An 18,420-nucleotide genomic window follows, 5' to 3' on the forward strand; every position below is an offset into this window, starting at 1 on the left:
TTACTAGCCCCCAAACGTAAGAAAACTAACCACCAAAGGTAAGAATAACTAACCCCCAAACGTAAGAAAACTAACCCCCAAACGTAAGAATCCTTGACCCCAAACGTAAGAAAACTAACCCTCAAACGTGAGAATTACTAGCCCCCAAACATAAGAAAATTACCCCCCAAACGTAAGAATCTTTAACCCCCCAGCGTAAGAAAACTAACCCCCAAATGTAATAATTACTAACCCCCAGACTTAAAAAAAATAACCGCCAAAATTAAGAATTACTAGCCCCCAAACGTAAGAAAACTAGCCACCAAACGTGACAGGCTGACGTTTGACAGGCTGACAAAAGAAGGCTAGTTTTTGACAAGTTATAGTTTTGTGTTGCTAACGGATTTTCTGTCGAAATACAACATATTTTTTTGAACGGTCGGTGAAAATTTTCATCGACATTTATCCGTATCTAAAACATAGTTTGAAAATTTTTGTACGCATCTTCCTAAAAAAAAACTCCGCCCGTCGATGGAAATTTTCACCAGCATGTTATAACCAGAGTAAAACACTTTCACCGTTTTTAATAACAAACAGTGGACATGTCGATGGAAATTTCCACCGACATGTTATAACCAGAGTAAAACATTTTCACCGTTTTTGATAACAAACAGTGGACATGTCGATGGAAATTTCCACCGACATGTTATAACCAGAGTAAAACATTTTCACCGTTTTTGATAACAAGCAGTGGACATGTCGATGGAAATTTCCACCGACATGTTATAACCAGAGTAAAATATTTTCACCGTTTTTAGTAACAAGTAGTGGACATGTCGATGGAAATTTCCACCGACATGTTATAACCAGAGTAAAACATTTTCACCGTTTTTAGTAACAAACAGTGGACATGTCGGTGGAAATTTCCACCGACATTTTTCTGCCGCGGTTGAAAAATACGATACCCTCAGCTCTCCAATAGCAACAACGCAGTGGCAAGTCACAATAAATGTCAAAGATAACATTTAACAGTTTACTATGGACCTTTTTATTGCTGTCATGACCATACTTTTCCATTGAAAGTAGCAAGGCTATTTGATTTAAAATAATGTTATCAAACGCTTTCCAACCTACGTTTTTCCAGAATCGAAAATTCCGCCAGAATATATATTAGAGACCTTTTTCTTCGGAATTATTCTGCACAAAACTATAATTTTGTCGTAAAATATCGTAAAATGCTCTTTTTATGTCTTAAAAAGTAAAGTTATCTCTTGTTTTTGGTGTAATTTCAAGACTAAAGGTACATCTTAGTTTCTCCTATTTTTGAGGAACGCAATGTTTCAACTAATTCTTGTTAGTTCTAGTTCTTAAAACTGGCGGACAGAGAAAAATTGTAATGTTGGGGCTTGGCAAGTTTCTCGATTTCAGCGGATAGCTACATTTGTGCCCCAGGAATTAAGATTCTAACTGACCCTCGCTTCCAAAATTCGGACCCTTACTTTTCATCCGCTCAAATCATCCAAAACTGATGCAATACTACGTTCACTAAGAAACCAAGGGTCTATTCGGACCCTTACTTTTCAATCCGCTAAAAACACGCAAAATGCAATGCTAAATTTATACAGAAACTAAGCTTCCACCGTGTAATAAACATTATGTTTGTCACAGAACGCTCATTGAGCTTAGGGTTCAGCAGAGTTCACGTCTAAGACCACGATTTTCATAAATTGCGAAAAAAAATAGAAATAATACTAATCGAAAAATATGTTCTCTGCCCCCAGATGGGTTTCTGTCTTTAAATGAGCATTTTCCAGGTAAATTAGTCGCTGCACTAGCATCTGTAGATAATTAACTCATGGCGCAAAAAATTATACTTGATACCTTTACTTGATACTAGGAGATAGATGTTGTCACATCACTTCGCCGGTAATGAGGTCAGCCGGTGTTGAATATGAATACTTCTCTGAACGAACAGCTACAGTAATCCTGAAAAAGAAATATCAAAACACCAATTCAGAAATGAAAAATAATAAATCAGCCAAACCGCTAATATCTTCTGTGCGATGAAAAAGAGCGTGACTCTGTTTATGAAGTGACTTTTTGTAGTTTTATGGCTTACAGATGACAACCCATTTACAACTGCTTCTTGAAATGTTTGGCAATGCAAAGGCCACGGACGATAAATACGGCATGTCTCCGTCATACAAACTGAAGTCATGACGAGTGGTCATCGAAAGGGTTTGTCTCGCCTTAGAAAGGATGGCATAGAAACATCACAAACATCTCAGAAACAGGAAATTATAAACCTAATACGCACGCGATTTGAAAATGAATAACGGCCTCAGTAAATACTCTTAGTAAACGCTCGGAACACAGATACACAAAAATTAACGTGGGAGATTTCCTTTATCGCCGGTTTGAGTACATCAAGTGCGATTTACATAGCTAGCCAGGCTAGCCTCACAATTTTAAAAGGAAACTTTATAATTACCTTGAGTACGGCGTAAAAGGCCAGCGTAAAAATATCAGCCATAAATGACGTTCGTAAATGTTGGTTGTCTCTAGTCTCATCGACGCCATACTTTTAGCTCAGCAGCTTTCCCATCAAACAATATGACATTTTCCTGATTTTTTTCATGGAGTCAACACCAAAACCGAGCCGAATAAACCACTGAAACCAGCTTGCCAACGACGAAAAGATAATTTTGAACCACGCGATCCCAACCTGTCAATAGTCCGGTTGTGCGTCGTGGAACGTGATCGATGTCGAGTCACGTAGCTTGCACGCAAACTCTTTAAATTGTCTCGAAAAAGATATTTGGGCCCACCAGTCATTTAACTTTACTAGGTCTAGTACTTTTTGCCAGCAAGACACGGCTATAGCCCTTTTATTTCAAAACTAAGAGGGAAAACAAAATGTCACACAACCTTGTGTGACTCAAAAACTGATACAAAGAACTCTTTGATAACGTTACATTTTTGGCGGTCAGATCGTTGCTGTTACAAAGGCCGTTCATTTACTTTTGTCGCGTGGTCGTTACGTTTTGACCCTAATTTACATCAACGCAACTACTACAATTCGGAGTTTCCAATAGCATGGGATTCAATGAAAAAGTGAAAGCGAAAGACAGCGATTATTTGAATTTAGACGGCCAGATTTTGGGAAGGAGCATGGAGCCGTCATGTACGTGCTAGGATGGACAATGGCATACTGATAGACTAGTGATACAGATAGCAGCGTTCAAGATTCAAGTCCGTCACGAGCGGGAGAACTGGCTATGTTTCTTCTGGTATGTACATCTTCTTTTCAAGTTGAAAAGAGTATTCAGTTGTGTTTGCCATACTTTAAATAGCTTCAAATAAATTCAAAATACTTGGATGTACCGATAAACGGAGCCTAGACTCGGCCTATTTTTGTATCGCTCGACACTTAGCAGTTCTGTGCCTGTTGCCTGCTATCGATCGGGTTTAAGAGAATTTGTCCTGGTCCATGTTACATTTAACTTCGGAATAATGCTTTTAACACGTTATATTTCTTTTTTTTTTCTTTAAGAAATGGAGGGATACGTTCCAGTACATTAGCGTGCAGAGAAAGTGGTGAAATAAGACACCCGCTGTTGTCATCGTTCAAAGACAAGTCTGAATGGAAGAAGAAATCGTCTCAACTGATGTAAAGAGTTTAGAGCAGCTGTTTAGAGGTCGGAGGAAATAAGCTGACATTCTCAGCAAAAGTGAAACGTTCTCCTTTCTTCAGAATTTACCTTTATAAATTAAGATACTGTACATTTATCTTATATAGTAAAATAGGCCATCACCAAACAGTGTCCGCTATAAATGTCATCCATAATTATCCTTCGATGAGTTCACTACTTAGATTGCACACCTGTTCAAAGGGAGGTTGTAGAAATTCTGCGGCCTTTAGACCAAGTTAGTCAATGATGCTGGAAATTCCATCGTATTAAAGCACTTCTGCAATTGGTTAGTTCAACGTGTAAGTTATCATTATGAGCAAGGGAATTTATGTAAAGCCTGGATACAGAAGTGACCTCCTCTTTTAAAACATATATGTTTTGCGGATTCAGCAAAGTAAGGGTCTGAATTTCGGACCCCTGGATTATGAATGAATGAATGAATGAATGAATGAATGAATGAATGAATGAATGAATTCTTATATACCGCACATATCACCAAGTCTCATGGCGGTTTACATTTCTGTGAGGTGAGATCGGACGTCAGCATGTGAAGGCGCCTCTGGCAGCCGCTATCGGTCCATATTCGATCTAACCCACCCACCCACTTAACCCAAGTATTTGATAACTGAATTCTGAGGATTCATCATACCAAGGGTCCGAATTTCGGAAAAGCCTCTGTTTAAAGTTGGGACGGAATGCCAATTATAAGTTTTGCGTTCGGAACATTATCGTTCTGTATAGCTTCATGAAATGTGAAATTTAAAAAAAGGGGATTTTCTTAATTTTGTATTGTTACGCAAAGAAGGGCCTTAGTCAAACTCAGTTGCAGATTTGCAAATTTAGTCAATTTTTAAATATTTCTGAGTGCTCAGAGCTGCCGGAAGAATGTTCCAAGATAGTTAACGGATTTTTCGTGAAAGAATACAAGTCAAATGTAATGTATCAATAGAAAGTGTTGACCCTTTTATGCCTTGTGTAAATTTAAGGTCAACGAAGACTAGTTTTGCCACTAGCAGCATTTGACTCATTTTGTTATTAAAACAAGATGTCAAAACGAATTTTCAACTACATTCTACGGTCTTAAAAGTATTGTCGATAGAAATTTCCATCGACATTTTGAGTTCTGAAATAGCGTACTGTCGATAGAAATTTCCAGCGACATTTTGAGTTCTGAAGGTAAATGTCGATAGAAATTTCCAGCGACATTTTGCGTTCTGAAGGTAATGTCGATGGAAATTTCCAGCGACATTTTGTGTTCTGAAGGTAAATGTCGATGGAAATTTCCAGCGACATTTTGAGTTCTGAAGGTAATGTCGATAGAAATTTCCAGCGACATTTTGCGTTCTGAATGGTAATGTCGATGGAAATTTCCAGCGACATTTTGAGTTCTGCAGGTAAATGTCGATAGAAATTTCAAAACGACGCCTTGGGTTCTTAAAGGTAAAGTCGGATAATTTTTCCACCGACATTACGCGTCTACAGCAAAGTTTTATTGACCTTTTCTTTACTTAAGTGAATCTTTAATGGTAATGCTTTTTTGGTGTTAATTTTTCAGTTTCTTTACAGTGTAGAAAAAAATAAGGAATTAAAACAAAATTTGCAAATGATTTTCTAGGCTCTTACATTTAAGTACAGTTTTCAACATATTTTGCACACATACTTTACCTTCTAAACAGAATCGCTTTAATTTCAAAGAATTTTTCCTTATTACGATCGTAAATGGACAAGTTTGGGCAATTTTAATGCTGGCCGTGTTTGTTGTAACTCTTTGGGTTTAGTAAAAGTACGTGAAATTGGATGGTTTTTGTCCGATTTATTTCTCACTGCTTGACAGCAGTTCTAAAATCAAAGAATTTTGACAGTTTTTTGTCCAATTCTGGCAAAAAAGAAGAGAAACCTTCAGAATTTCTCGTTTTAGAAATTGCATTTTGTTTTAGAACGTGTTGAATCCTTAACCCCAAAACGTAAGAAAACTAACCGCGAAACGTAAGAATTACTAGCTCCCAAACGCAAGAAAACTAACCCCCAAACGTAAAAATCCTTAACCCAAAACGTAAGAAAACTAAACCCTAAACGTAAGAATTACTAAACCCAAAACGTAAAAAAATAATCCCCAAACGTAAGAAAACTAACCCCCAAACGTAAGAATCCTTAACCCCTAAACGTAAGAAAACTAACCCCCAAACATAATAATTACTAACCCCCAGACGTAAGAAAACTAACCCCCAAACGTAAGAATCCTTAACCCCAAAACGTAAGAAAACTAACCGCCAAACGTTAGAATTACTAGCCCCCAAACGTAAGAATCCTAACCACCAAACGTAAAAAACACTAACCCCCAGACGTAAAAAAAAGTAACCTTAAAACGTAAGAATTCTTAACCCCCAAACGTAATAATTACTAGCCCCCAGACATAAGAAAACTAACCCCTAAAACGTAAGAATCCTTAACCTCCATACGTAAGAAAGCTAATCGCCAAACGTAAGAATTACAAACCCCCAAACGTAAAATAAACTAACTCCTGAACGTAAGAAAACTAACCCCCTAACGCAATAAGTACTTACCCCCGGACGTAAGAAAACTAACCGCCAAACGTAAGAATTACTACACCCCAAACGTAAGAATCCTTAAGCCCCATCGTTAGAAAACGTAAGAAGACCCAAACGTAAGAAAACAAACCCCCAAACGTAAGAATTTTTAATCCTTAAAAGTAAGAGAACTAACCACCAAACGTTAGAATTACTAGCCCCTAAACGTAAGAAAACTAACCCCCCAAATGTAACAATCCTTATAACCCCCAAACGTAATAATAACTAACCCCCGAACGTAAGAAAACTAACCCCAAAACGTTAGAATCCGCAACCCCCAAACGTAAGAAAGTTAGCTCCAAAACGTAATACTCCTTAACCCCCAAACGTAAGAAAACTATCCCCCGAACGTAAGAATTACTAACCCCCAAACGTAAAAAAACTAACCCCCAAACGTAAGAATTCATAAACCCCCACACGTAAGAAAACTAACCCCAAATGTAAGAATTACTAGCCCAAAAACGTAAGAAAAATAACTCCCAAACGTAAGAAAAGTAACACCCAAAGGTAAGAATTACTAGCCCCCAAACGTAAGAAAACTAACCCCCAAAGGTAAGAATAACTAACCCCCAAACGTAAGAAAACTAACCCCCAAATGTAAGAATCCTTGACCCCAAACGTAAGAAAACTAACCCTCAAACGTGAGAACTACTAGCCCCCAAACATAAGAAAATTACCCCCCAAACGTAAGAATCTTTAACCCCCAAGCGTAAGAAAACTAACCCCCAAACGTAATAATTACTAACCCCCAGACATAAGAAAAATAGCCGCCAAAATTAAGAATTACTAGCCCCCAAACGTAAGAAAACTAACCACCAAAGGTAAGAATAACTAACCCCCAAACGTAAGAAAACTAACCCCCAAACGTAAGAATCCTTGACCCCAAACGTAAGAAAACTAACCCTCAAACGTGAGAATTACTAGCCCCCAAACATAAGAAAATTACCCCCCAAACGTAAGAATCTTTAACCCCCCAGCGTAAGAAAACTAACCCCCAAATGTAATAATTACTAACCCCCAGACTTAAAAAAAATAACCGCCAAAATTAAGAATTACTAGCCCCCAAACGTAAGAAAACTAGCCACCAAACGTGACAGGCTGACGTTTGACAGGCTGACAAAAGAAGGCTAGTTTTTGACAAGTTATAGTTTTGTGTTGCTAACGGATTTTCTGTCGAAATACAACATATTTTTTTGAACGGTCGGTGAAAATTTTCATCGACATTTATCCGTATCTAAAACGTAGTTTGAAAATTTTTGTACGCATCTTCCTAAAAAAAAACTCCGCCCGTCGATGGAAATTTTCACCAGCATGTTATAACCAGAGTAAAACACTTTCACCGTTTGTATCAATAGAAAGTGTTGACCCTTTTATGCCTTGTGTAAATTTAAGGTCAACGAAGACTAGTTTTGCCACTAGCAGCATTTGACTCATTTTGTTATTAAAACAAGATGTCAAAACGAATTTTCAACTACATTCTACGGTCTTAAAAGTATTGTCGATAGAAATTTCCATCGACATTTTGAGTTCTGAAATAGCGTACTGTCGATAGAAATTTCCAGCGACATTTTGAGTTCTGAAGGTAAATGTCGATAGAAATTTCCAGCGACATTTTGCGTTCTGAAGGTAATGTCGATGGAAATTTCCAGCGACATTTTGTGTTCTGAAGGTAAATGTCGATGGAAATTTCCAGCGACATTTTGAGTTCTGAAGGTAATGTCGATAGAAATTTCCAGCGACATTTTGCGTTCTGAATGGTAATGTCGATGGAAATTTCCAGCGACATTTTGAGTTCTGCAGGTAAATGTCGATAGAAATTTCAAAACGACGCCTTGGGTTCTTAAAGGTAAAGTCGGATAATTTTTCCACCGACATTACGCGTCCACAGCAAAGTTTTATTGACCTTTTCTTTACTTAAGTGAATCTTTAATGGTAATGCTTTTTTGGTGTTAATTTTTCAGTTTCTTTACAGTGTAGAAAAAAATAAGGAATTAAAACAAAATTTGCAAATGATTTTCTAGGCTCTTACATTTAAGTACAGTTTTCAACATATTTTGCACACATACTTTACCTTCTAAACAGAATCGCTTTAATTTCAAAGAATTTTTCCTTATTACGATCGTAAATGGACAAGTTTGGGCAATTTTAATGCTGGCCGTGTTTGTTGTAACTCTTTGGGTTTAGTAAAAGTACGTGAAATTGGATGGTTTTTGTCCGATTTATTTCTCACTGCTTGACAGCAGTTCTAAAATCAAAGAATTTTGACAGTTTTTTGTCCAATTCTGGCAAAAAAGAAGAGAAACCTTCAGAATTTCTCGTTTTAGAATATTGCATTTTGTTTTAGAACGTGTTGAATCCTTAACCCCAAAACGTAAGAAAACTAACCGCGAAACGTAAGAATTACTAGCTCCCAAACGCAAGAAAACTAACCCCCAAACGTAAAAATCCTTAACCCAAAACGTAAGAAAACTAAACCCTAAACGTAAGAATTACTAAACCCAAAACGTAAAAAAATAATCCCCAAACGTAAGAAAACTAACCCCCAAACGTAAGAATCCTTAACCCCCAAACGTAAGAATCCTTAACCCCTAAACGTAAGAAAACTAATCCCCAAACATAATAATTACTAACCCCCAGACGTAAGAAAACTAACCCCCAAACGTAAGAATCCTTAACCCCAAAACGCAAGAAAACTAACCGCAAAACGTAAGAATTACTAGCCCCAAAACGTAAGAATATTAACCCCTAAACGTAAGAATCCTTAACCTCCAAACGTAAGAGAACTAACCCCCAAACGTAAGAATTATTAACCCTAAAACGTAAGAAAACTAACCCCCGAACGAAGGAATTCTTAACCCCCAAACGTAAGAAAACTAACCCTCAAACGTAAGAATTACTCACCCCCAGACTTAAGAAAACTAACCCCCAAACGTAAGAAAACTAACCCCCAAACGTAAAAAACCTTAACCTTCGAACGTAAGAAAACTAACAACCAAACATAATAATTACTAACACCCAGACGTAAGAAAACTAAACTTAAAACGTAAGAATTCTTAACCCCCAAACGTAAGAAAAGTAACCCCTAAACGTAATAATTACTAACTCCAAAACGTAAGAAAACTAACGTCAAAACGTAAAAAAACTAACCGCCAGACGTAATAATTACTAACCCACAAACGTGAGAAAACTAAGCCCCAACCGTAAGAATCCTTAACGCAATAACGTAAAAAAAAACTAACCCATAAACGTAATAATTACTAACCCCCAGACGTCAGAAAACTAACCCCCAAACGTAAGAATCCTTAACCCCCATAAGTAAGAAAACTAACCGCCAAACGTAGGAATTACTAGCCCCCAAACGTACGAATACTAACCACCAAACGTAAGAATTACTAGCCCGCAAAAGTAAAAAAACTAACCACCAAACGTTAGAATTAATAGCCCCCAAACGTAAGAAAACTAACCCCCAAATGTAATAATTACTAACCTACAAACGTAAGAAAACTAACCCCCAAACGTAAGAATCCTTAACGCAATAACGTAAAAAAACGAACCCATAAACGTAATAATTACTAACCCCCAGACGTCAGAAAACTAAACCCCAAACGGAAGAATCCTTAACCCCCAACGGTAAGAAAACTAACCGCCAAACGTAAGAATTACTAGCCCCCAAACGTAAGAATCCTTAAACCCCAAAAGTAAGAAAACCAACCCACAAAAATAATAATTACTAACCCCCAGACATAATAAAACTAACCCCCAAACGTAAGAATCGTTAACCCACAAACGTAAGAAAACTAACCGCCAAACGTAAGAATTACTAGCTCCCAAACGTAAGAAAACTAACCCCTAAACGTAAGAATGCTTAACCCTTAAACATAAGAAAACTAACCCCCGAACGTAATAATCACTAACCAACAGACGTAAGAAAACTAACCTCCAAACGTAAGAATCTTTAACCGCCAAAGGAAAGAATTACTAGCGCCTAAACGTAGGAAAACTAACCCCCAAACTTAAGAATCCGTAACCCCTAAACGTAAGAAAGCTAACTCTTTAACGTAATGATTACTAACCCCCATACGTAAGAAAACTAGCCCCCAAACAAAGAATCCTTAACCCCTAAACGTAAGAAAATTAAACGCCAAACGTAAGAATTACTAGTTTCTAAAAGTAAGAAAACTAACCCCCCAACGTAAGAATGCTTAACACCTAAACATAAGAAAACGAACAATCGAACGTAAGATTTACTAACCACCAGACGTAAGAAAACTAACCTCCAAACGTAAGAATCTTTAACCGCCAAACGTAAGAATTACTAGCGCCCAAACGTAGGAAAACTAACCCTCAAACGTAAGAATCCGTAACCCTTAAACGTAAGAAAACTAACCGCCAAACGTAAGAATTACTAACCCCCAAACGTAAGAAAACTAACCCCCAAACGTAAGAATCCTTAACCCCCGAAAATAAGAAAACTAACCCCCAAACGTAATAATTACTAACTCCCAAACGTAAGAAAAACTAATCCCCAAACGTAAGAATCCTTAACCCTCAAACGTAAGAATTACCAAACCCCAAACGTCTGAATCCTTAACCTCCAAACGTAAAAAAAATAACCCCCAAACGTAAGAAAACTAACCCCCAAATTTAAGAATCCTTAACCACCAAACGTAAGAAAACTAACCCTCAAACGTAGAAAATTTAACCGCCAAACGTAAGAATTACTAGCCTCAAAACGTAAGAAAAGTAACCCCCAAACATAATAATTACTAACCGCCAGACGTAAGAAAACTAACCCCCTAACGTAAGAATTCTTAAACCCCAAACGTAAGAAAAGTAACCGCCAAACGTAAGAATTACTAACCCCCAAACGTAGGAAACCTTACTCCCAAAACGAAAGAAAACTAACCCCCAAACGTAAAAATACCTAACCCCCAAAGGTCAGAAAACTAATCCTTTAATGTAAGAATTACTAACCCCAGAACGTAAGAAAACTAACCACCAATCGTAAGAATCCTTAACCCTTAAACATAAGAAATCTAAACCTCAAACGTAACAATTACTAACCCCCAAACGTAAGAACACTAACCCCAAAATGTAAGCATCCTTAACCCCCAAACGTAAGAAAGCTAACCGCCAAATATAAGAGTTACCAGCCTTCAAACGCAAGAAAACTAACCCTCAAACGTAAGAATCCTTAACCCCCGAATTTAAGAAAACTAACCCCTTAACGTAATAATTACTAACCCCCAGACGTAAAAAAAATTACCGCCAAACGTAAGAAATACTAGCCCCCAAACGTAAGAAAACTAATCCCCAAACGTAAGAATCCCTAACCCCCAAACGTGAGAAAACTAACTCCCAAATGTAAGAATTACCCACCCCCAAACGTACGAATCCTTAACCTCCAAACGTAAGAAAACTAACCGCAAAACGCAAGAATTACAAACCCCCAAATGTAAGAAAACTAAACCCCAAACGTAAGAATCCTTAACCACCAAACGTAAGAAAACTAACCCCCAAACGTAAGAAAACTAACCGCCAAAGGTAAAAATTACTAGCCACAAAACGTAAGAAAAACTAACCCCCAAACTTATCAATCCTTAACCCCCAAAAGAAAGAAAGCTAACCCCCAAACGTAAGAAAACTAACCTCAAAACGTAAGAAAACTAATCCCCAAACGTAAGAATCCTTAACTCCCAAACTTAAAAAAAACTTACCCTCAAACGTAAGAAAACTAACCCCCAAACGTAGCAATCCTAAGTAACCCCCAAACGAAAGAAAGCTAACCGCCAAATGTAAGAATTAGCAGCCCTCAAACGTGAGAAAACTAACCCCCAAACGTAAGAAACCCTAATCCCCAACCGAAAGAAAACTAACCCCCAAACGTAAGAACTATTAACCCCCAAACGTAAGAATCCTTAACTCCCAAACTTAGGAAAACTAACCCCCAAACGTAAGAATTATTAAACCAAAAACGTAAGAAAACAAACCCCCAAATGTAAGAATTACCATCCCCCAAACGTAAAAAACCCTAATCCCCAGCCGTAAGAAAACTAACCCCTAAACGTAGGAATTACTAGCACGCTAACGTTAGAACTAATCCACAAACGTAGGAATCCTTCACCACCAAACGTAAAAAAACTAACCCCAAAAAGTAATAATAACTAACCCCCAAGCAAAAGAAAACTAACCCCCAAACGTAAGAATCACGTAACCCCCAAAAGTAAGGAAACTAACCGCCAAACGTAAAAATTACTAACCCCCAAACGTAAGAAAACTAACCCCCAAACGTAATAATCCTTAATCCCCAAAGGTAAGAAAGCTAACGCCAAAACGTAATAATTACTAACCCCCAAACGTAAGAAAACTAACTCCCTAACGTAAGAATCCTTAACCCCCAAAACAAAAGAAAGCTAACCGCCGAATGTAAGAATTACCAGCCCTCAAACATAAGAAAACTAACCCCAAAACGTAAGAATCCTTAACCCCTAACCGTAAGAAAACTAACCCCCAAATGTAAGAATAACTAGCACTCTAACGTAAGAAGACTAATATCTAAACGTAGGAATACTTAACCCCCAAAACGTAAAAAAACTAACCCCCAAAAGTAATAATTACTAACCCCCAAACAAAAAAAAAACTAACCCCCAAACGTAAGAATTCTTAACCCATAAAGGTAAGAAAACTAACCGCCAAACGTTAGAATTACTAACCCCCAAACGTAAAAAAACTAAATCCCAAATGTAAGAATCCATAACTCCCAAACGAAAGAAAGCTAACCCCCAAACGTAATAATTATTAACCCCCAAACGTAAAAAAACCTAACCTCCAAACGTAAGCATCCTTAACACTTGAACGTAAGAAAGCTAACCACCAAATGTAAGAATTACCAGCATTAAAACGCAAGAAGACTAACCCCCGACGTAAGATTCCTTAACCCCTGACCGTAAGACAACTAACCCCCAAATGTAAAATATTATCAGACCTCAAATGTACCCTAACCCTAACCCCCAAACGTAAGAATCTTTGACTCCCAACCATAATAAAACTAACCCCCAAACGTAAGAAGTACTAACCCACAAATGTAAGAAAACTAACCCCCAAACGTCAGAATCCTTCACCCCCAAACGTAAGAATCCTTAACAACCAAACGTAGGAAAACTAACTGCTAAACGTAAGCATTACCAACCCCGAAACGTAAGAAAACTAAGCCCCAAACGTAAATATCCTTAACTTTGAAAGATAAAAATAAAAACTAACCCCCAATCGTAGGAGTTACTAGCCCCTAAACGTAAGAAAACTAACCCCTAAACGTAAAAATCCTTAACCCCTACACGTAAGAAAATTAACCCCCAAACGTAATAATTACCCCAAAAAGTACGAAAACTAAACTCAAAACGTAAGAATCCTTAAACCCCAAAGTAAGAAAACTAAACTCTAAACGTAAGAATTACTAACCCCCAAACGTAGCAAACCTAAGCACCAAACGTACGAATCCTTAACTCCCGAACGTAAAAAAACTAACCCCCAACCGTAAGAATCCTTAACCCCTAAACGTAAGAAAACTAACCCCCAAACGTAAGAATTACTAGCCCCCAAACTTAACAAAAGTAACCCCCAAACCTAAGAATCCTTAACCCCCAAACTTAAAAATCCTTAACCCCCAAAGGTAAGAAAACTGACCGCCAAACTTAAGAATTACTAGCCCCTAAACGTAAGAAAACTAAAAACCAAACGTAAGAATCCTCAACCTCCAAAAGTAAGAAAACTAACCACGAAACGTCAGAATTACTAACTCCTAAACGTATGAAAACTAACCCTTAAACGTCAGAATCCTTTACACCCAAACGTAAGAAAACTAACCCCAAAAGGCAAGAATCCTTAACCCCAGACGAAAGAAAACTAACGCCCAAACGTAAGAATTACTAGCCCCCAAACGTCAGAAAACTAACAACCAAAAGTAAGAAACTTTAACCCCCAAACGTAACAAAACTAACCACCAAACGTAAAAATTACTAACCCCCAAACGTAAGAAAACTAACTCCCAAACGTAAGAATACTCACTCCCAAACGGAATAATTACTAACCCCCACACGTAAGAAAACTAATCCCCAAACGTAGCAATCCTTAACCCCCAAACGTAAGAATTACTAACCCCCAAACGTAAGAAAACTAACCCCAAAACGTAAAAATTCTTAACCGCTAAACGTGAGAAAACTGACTCTCAAACGTAAGAATTACTAACCCCCAAACATAAGAAAGCTAACACCCAAACGTAAGAATCCTTAACCCCCGAACGTAAGAAAACTAACCCCCAAACGTAACAATCCTTAAATCCCAAACGAAAGAAAGCTAACCGCCAACTGTAAGAATTACCAGCCCTCAAACGTAAGAAAACTTACACCCAAACGTAAGAACCCTTAACCCCCAAAAGTAAGGAAACTAACTGCCAAACGTAAGAATTACTAGCCCCCAAACGTAAGAAAACTAACCCCCAAACGTAAAAATCCTTAACCCCCAAACATAAGAAAGCTAACCCCAAAACGTAATAATTACTAACCCCCAAACGTAACAAAACTAGCCCCCAAACGTAAGAAAACTAAACCCCAAACGTAGGAATAACTAACCCCCAAAACGTAAGAAAACTAGCCCCCAAACGTAAGAATCCTTAACCCCCAAAAGTAAGAAAAGTAAACCCAAAACTTAATAAATATCAACACCCAAACGTAAGAAAACTAACCCGCAAACGTAAGAAACGTTAACTCCCAAACTAAAGAAAACTAACCGCCAAATGTAAGAATTAACAGCCCTTAAACGTTAGAAAAGTAACCAAAAAACGTAACAATCTTTAACCCCCAACTGTAAGAAAACTAATCCCCAATCGTAGGAGTTACTAGCCTCTAAACGTAAGAAAACTAAGCCTTAAACGTAAAAATCCTCAACCCCTAGACGTAAGAAAACTAACCCCCAACGTAATAATTACTAACCCCAAAACATAAGAAAACTAAGCTCTAAACGTAAGAAGTACTAACCCCCAAACGTAAGAATCCTTAACTCCCGAACGTAAGAAAACTAATCCCCAAACGTAAGAATCCTTAACCCCCAAACGTAAGAAAACTAACCGCCAAACTTAAGATATACTAGCCCCTAAACGTAAGAAAACTAACAACCAAACGTAAGAATCCTCAATCCCCAAACGTAAGAAAACTAACCACGAAACGTAAGAATTACTAACACCAAACGTAAGAAAACTAACCCCCAAACGTGAGATTCCTTAACCGCCAACCTTAAGAAAACTAACTCCCAAACGTAAGAATTACTAACCCTCCAAACGTATAAAAACTAACCGCCAAACGTAAGAATTACTAGCCCCCAAACGTAATAATTACTAACCCCCAAACAAAAGAAAACTAACACCCAAACGTAAGAATTCTTAACCCCTAAACGTAAGAAAACTAACCCCCAAAAGTAATAATCACAAACCTCCAAACGTAAGAAAATTAACCTTCAAACGTAAAAATAACCAGTCCCTAAAAGTAATAATAACCAACCCCCAAAAGTAAAAAATCTAACCCCCAAACGTAGAAAAACTAACCGCCAAAGGCTAGAATTACTAGCCCCCAAACGTAAGAAAACTAACCCCTAAACTTAAGAATCCTTAACCCCCGAACGTAGAAAAACTAACCGCCAAACGCTAGAATTACTAGCCCCCAAACGTAAGAAAACTAACCCCCAAACGTAAGAATCTTTAACGCCCAAACATAAGAAAACTAACTGACAAAATTAAAAATTACTAGCCCCTAAACGTAAGAAAACTAACCCTCAATCGTAAGAATCCTTAACCCAAAAGGTAAGAAGACTAACCCCCAAACGTAACAATCCTTAACCCCCAAACGTAAGAAAACTAACTGCCAAACGTAACAATTACTAGCCTCTAGACGTAAGAAACCTAACCTTCAAACGTAAGAATACTTAACCCCCAAACGTAAGGAAACTAATTAACAAACGTATGAAATACTAGACCCCAAACGTAAGAAAACTAACACCCAAACGTAAGAATCCTTAACCCCAAAACGTAAGAAAACTAACGGCAGAACGTAAGAATTACTACCCCCAAACGTAAGAAAACTAACCCCCAAATGTAAATATTCTTAACCCCAAAAGGTAAGAAAACTAACCCCCAGACGTAAGAGTTACTAACCTCTCAACGTAAGGAAATTAACCCCCAAACTTAAGAATTACTAACCCCTAAACGTGAGAAAACTGACCCCCAAACGGAAGAAAACTAAACGCCAAACGTATGAATTACTAGCCCCCAAACGTAAGAATCCTTAACCCCAAACGTACGAAGACTAACCCTTTAAACGTAAGAATTACTAATCCCCAAACGTAAGAAAACTAACCCCCAAACCGGTAAGAATCGTTAACCCCTGAACGTAAGAATCCTTAACCTCCAAAGGTAAGGAAACTAACTGCCACACGTAAGAATTACTAGCCCCTAAACGTAAGAAAACTAACCTTTAAACGTAAGAATCCTTAACCCCGAAACATAAGAAAACTAACCCCCAGGCGGAAGAGTCTTTAACCCCCAAACGTATGAAACCTTTCCCCCAAACGTAAGAATCCTTAAACCCCAAACGTAAGAATTACTAGCCCTTAAACGTAAGAAAACTAACCCCCAAGCGTAAGAATCCTTAACCCCCAAACGTATGAAAACTAATCCCCAAACGTAAGAATCCTTAAACCCCAAACGTAAGAAAACTAACTGCCAAACGTATGAATTACTACCCCTAAACGTAAGAAAACTTACCCCCAAACGTAAGAATCCTTAAACCCCCAAACGTAGGAATTACTAACCGCCAAATGTAAGAAAACTTACCCCCAAACGTAGGAAAACTAACCCCCAAAAGTAAGAATCCTTAACCCCAAAAGGTAAAAAAACTAACAGCCAAACGTAAGAATTACTAGCCCCCAAACGTGAGACAACTAAACCCCAAACGTAAGAAATCTAACTGCCAAACGTAAGAAGTACTAGCCCCTAATCGTAAGAAAACTAACCCCCAAACGTAAGAATCCTTAACCCCCAAACGTAAGAAAACTAACCCCCAAACGGATGAATAACTACCCCCAAACGTAAGAAAACTAACCCCCAAACGTAAGAATCCCTAACCCCCAAACGTAAGAAAACTAACCCCCAAATGTAAGAATTACTAACCCCCAAACGTAAGAATCCTTAAGCCCCAAACGTAAGAAAAATAACCCGTAAACGTAAGAATTATTAACACCCAGACGTAAGAAAACTAACACCCAAACGTAAAAATTACTAGCCCCCAAACGTAAGAAAACTAACCCCTAAACGTAAGAATCCTTAACCCTCAAACGTAAGAAAACTAACCCCCAAACGTAAGAATCCTTAACCCCCAAACGTAAGAAAACTAACCGCCAAACGGATGAATTACTACCCCCAAACGTAAGAAAACTAACCCCCAAACATAAGAATCCCTAACCCCCAAACGTAAGAAAACTAACCCCCAAACGTAAGAATTACTAACCCCCAAATGTAAAAAAACTAACCCCTAAACGTAAGAATCCTTAAGCCCCAAACGTAGGAAAAATAACCCTTAAACGTAAGAATTATTAACCCCCAAACGTAAGAAAACTAACACCCAAACGTAAGAATTACTAGCCCCCAAACGTAAGAAAACTAACCCCCAAACGTAAGAATCCTTAACCCTCAAACGTAAGAAAACTAATCCCAAACCTAAGAATCCTTAACCCCCAAACGTAAGAAAACTAACACCCAAACGTAAAAATTATTAAGCCCCAAACGTAAGAATACTAACCCCCAAACGTAAGAGTAGTTTTCGTATGTTTTGGGGTGAGTAATTCTTACGTTTTGGGCGTAGTAATACACCCCGGAGGGAGTTGACGCCCTTCTACGTAACTATAACAGTATTTTGTCCAGAATGATCAATCGTTATGCGCCTTTAAAAAAAAAGACTTTGAGGGCTTGTCGGAGGGTGCCTTGGTAGAACGCTGACATAGATAGCGCTAAACGACTAGGACGGAAAGCTGAGCTAAGGTGGAGAAAATCTAAATTGCTGTCTGATCTTAATATTTTTAAGTCTAGGAAAAATCACGTGACTCATTTCATGAATCAG

The 18,420-nt window shown here is 37.9% G+C and overlaps 2 long non-coding RNA genes across 2 annotated transcripts; one reads left to right on the forward strand and one right to left on the reverse strand.

Moving 5' to 3' along the window:
* Positions 1-797: 797 nt before the first annotated feature.
* LOC146448724 (uncharacterized) lies at positions 798-2,946 on the reverse strand. Its single transcript, XR_014860916.1, has 2 exons — positions 2,471-2,946; positions 798-1,965 (listed from the first exon to the last, which is right to left on the reverse strand). It is a non-coding gene; the product is annotated as an uncharacterized LOC146448724 (long non-coding RNA).
* A 56-nt stretch (positions 2,947-3,002) lies between these two features.
* On the forward strand, positions 3,003-5,278 carry LOC146448725 (uncharacterized). The gene is made up of 2 exons (XR_014860917.1): positions 3,003-3,269; positions 3,533-5,278. It is a non-coding gene; the product is annotated as an uncharacterized LOC146448725 (long non-coding RNA).
* Positions 5,279-18,420: the final 13,142 nt, after the last annotated feature.

This window comes from Pavona decussata, unplaced genomic scaffold (assembly GCF_977016875.1).
Source record: "Pavona decussata unplaced genomic scaffold, jaPavDecu1.1 SCAFFOLD_765, whole genome shotgun sequence".
NCBI lineage: Eukaryota > Metazoa > Cnidaria > Anthozoa > Scleractinia > Agariciidae > Pavona > Pavona decussata.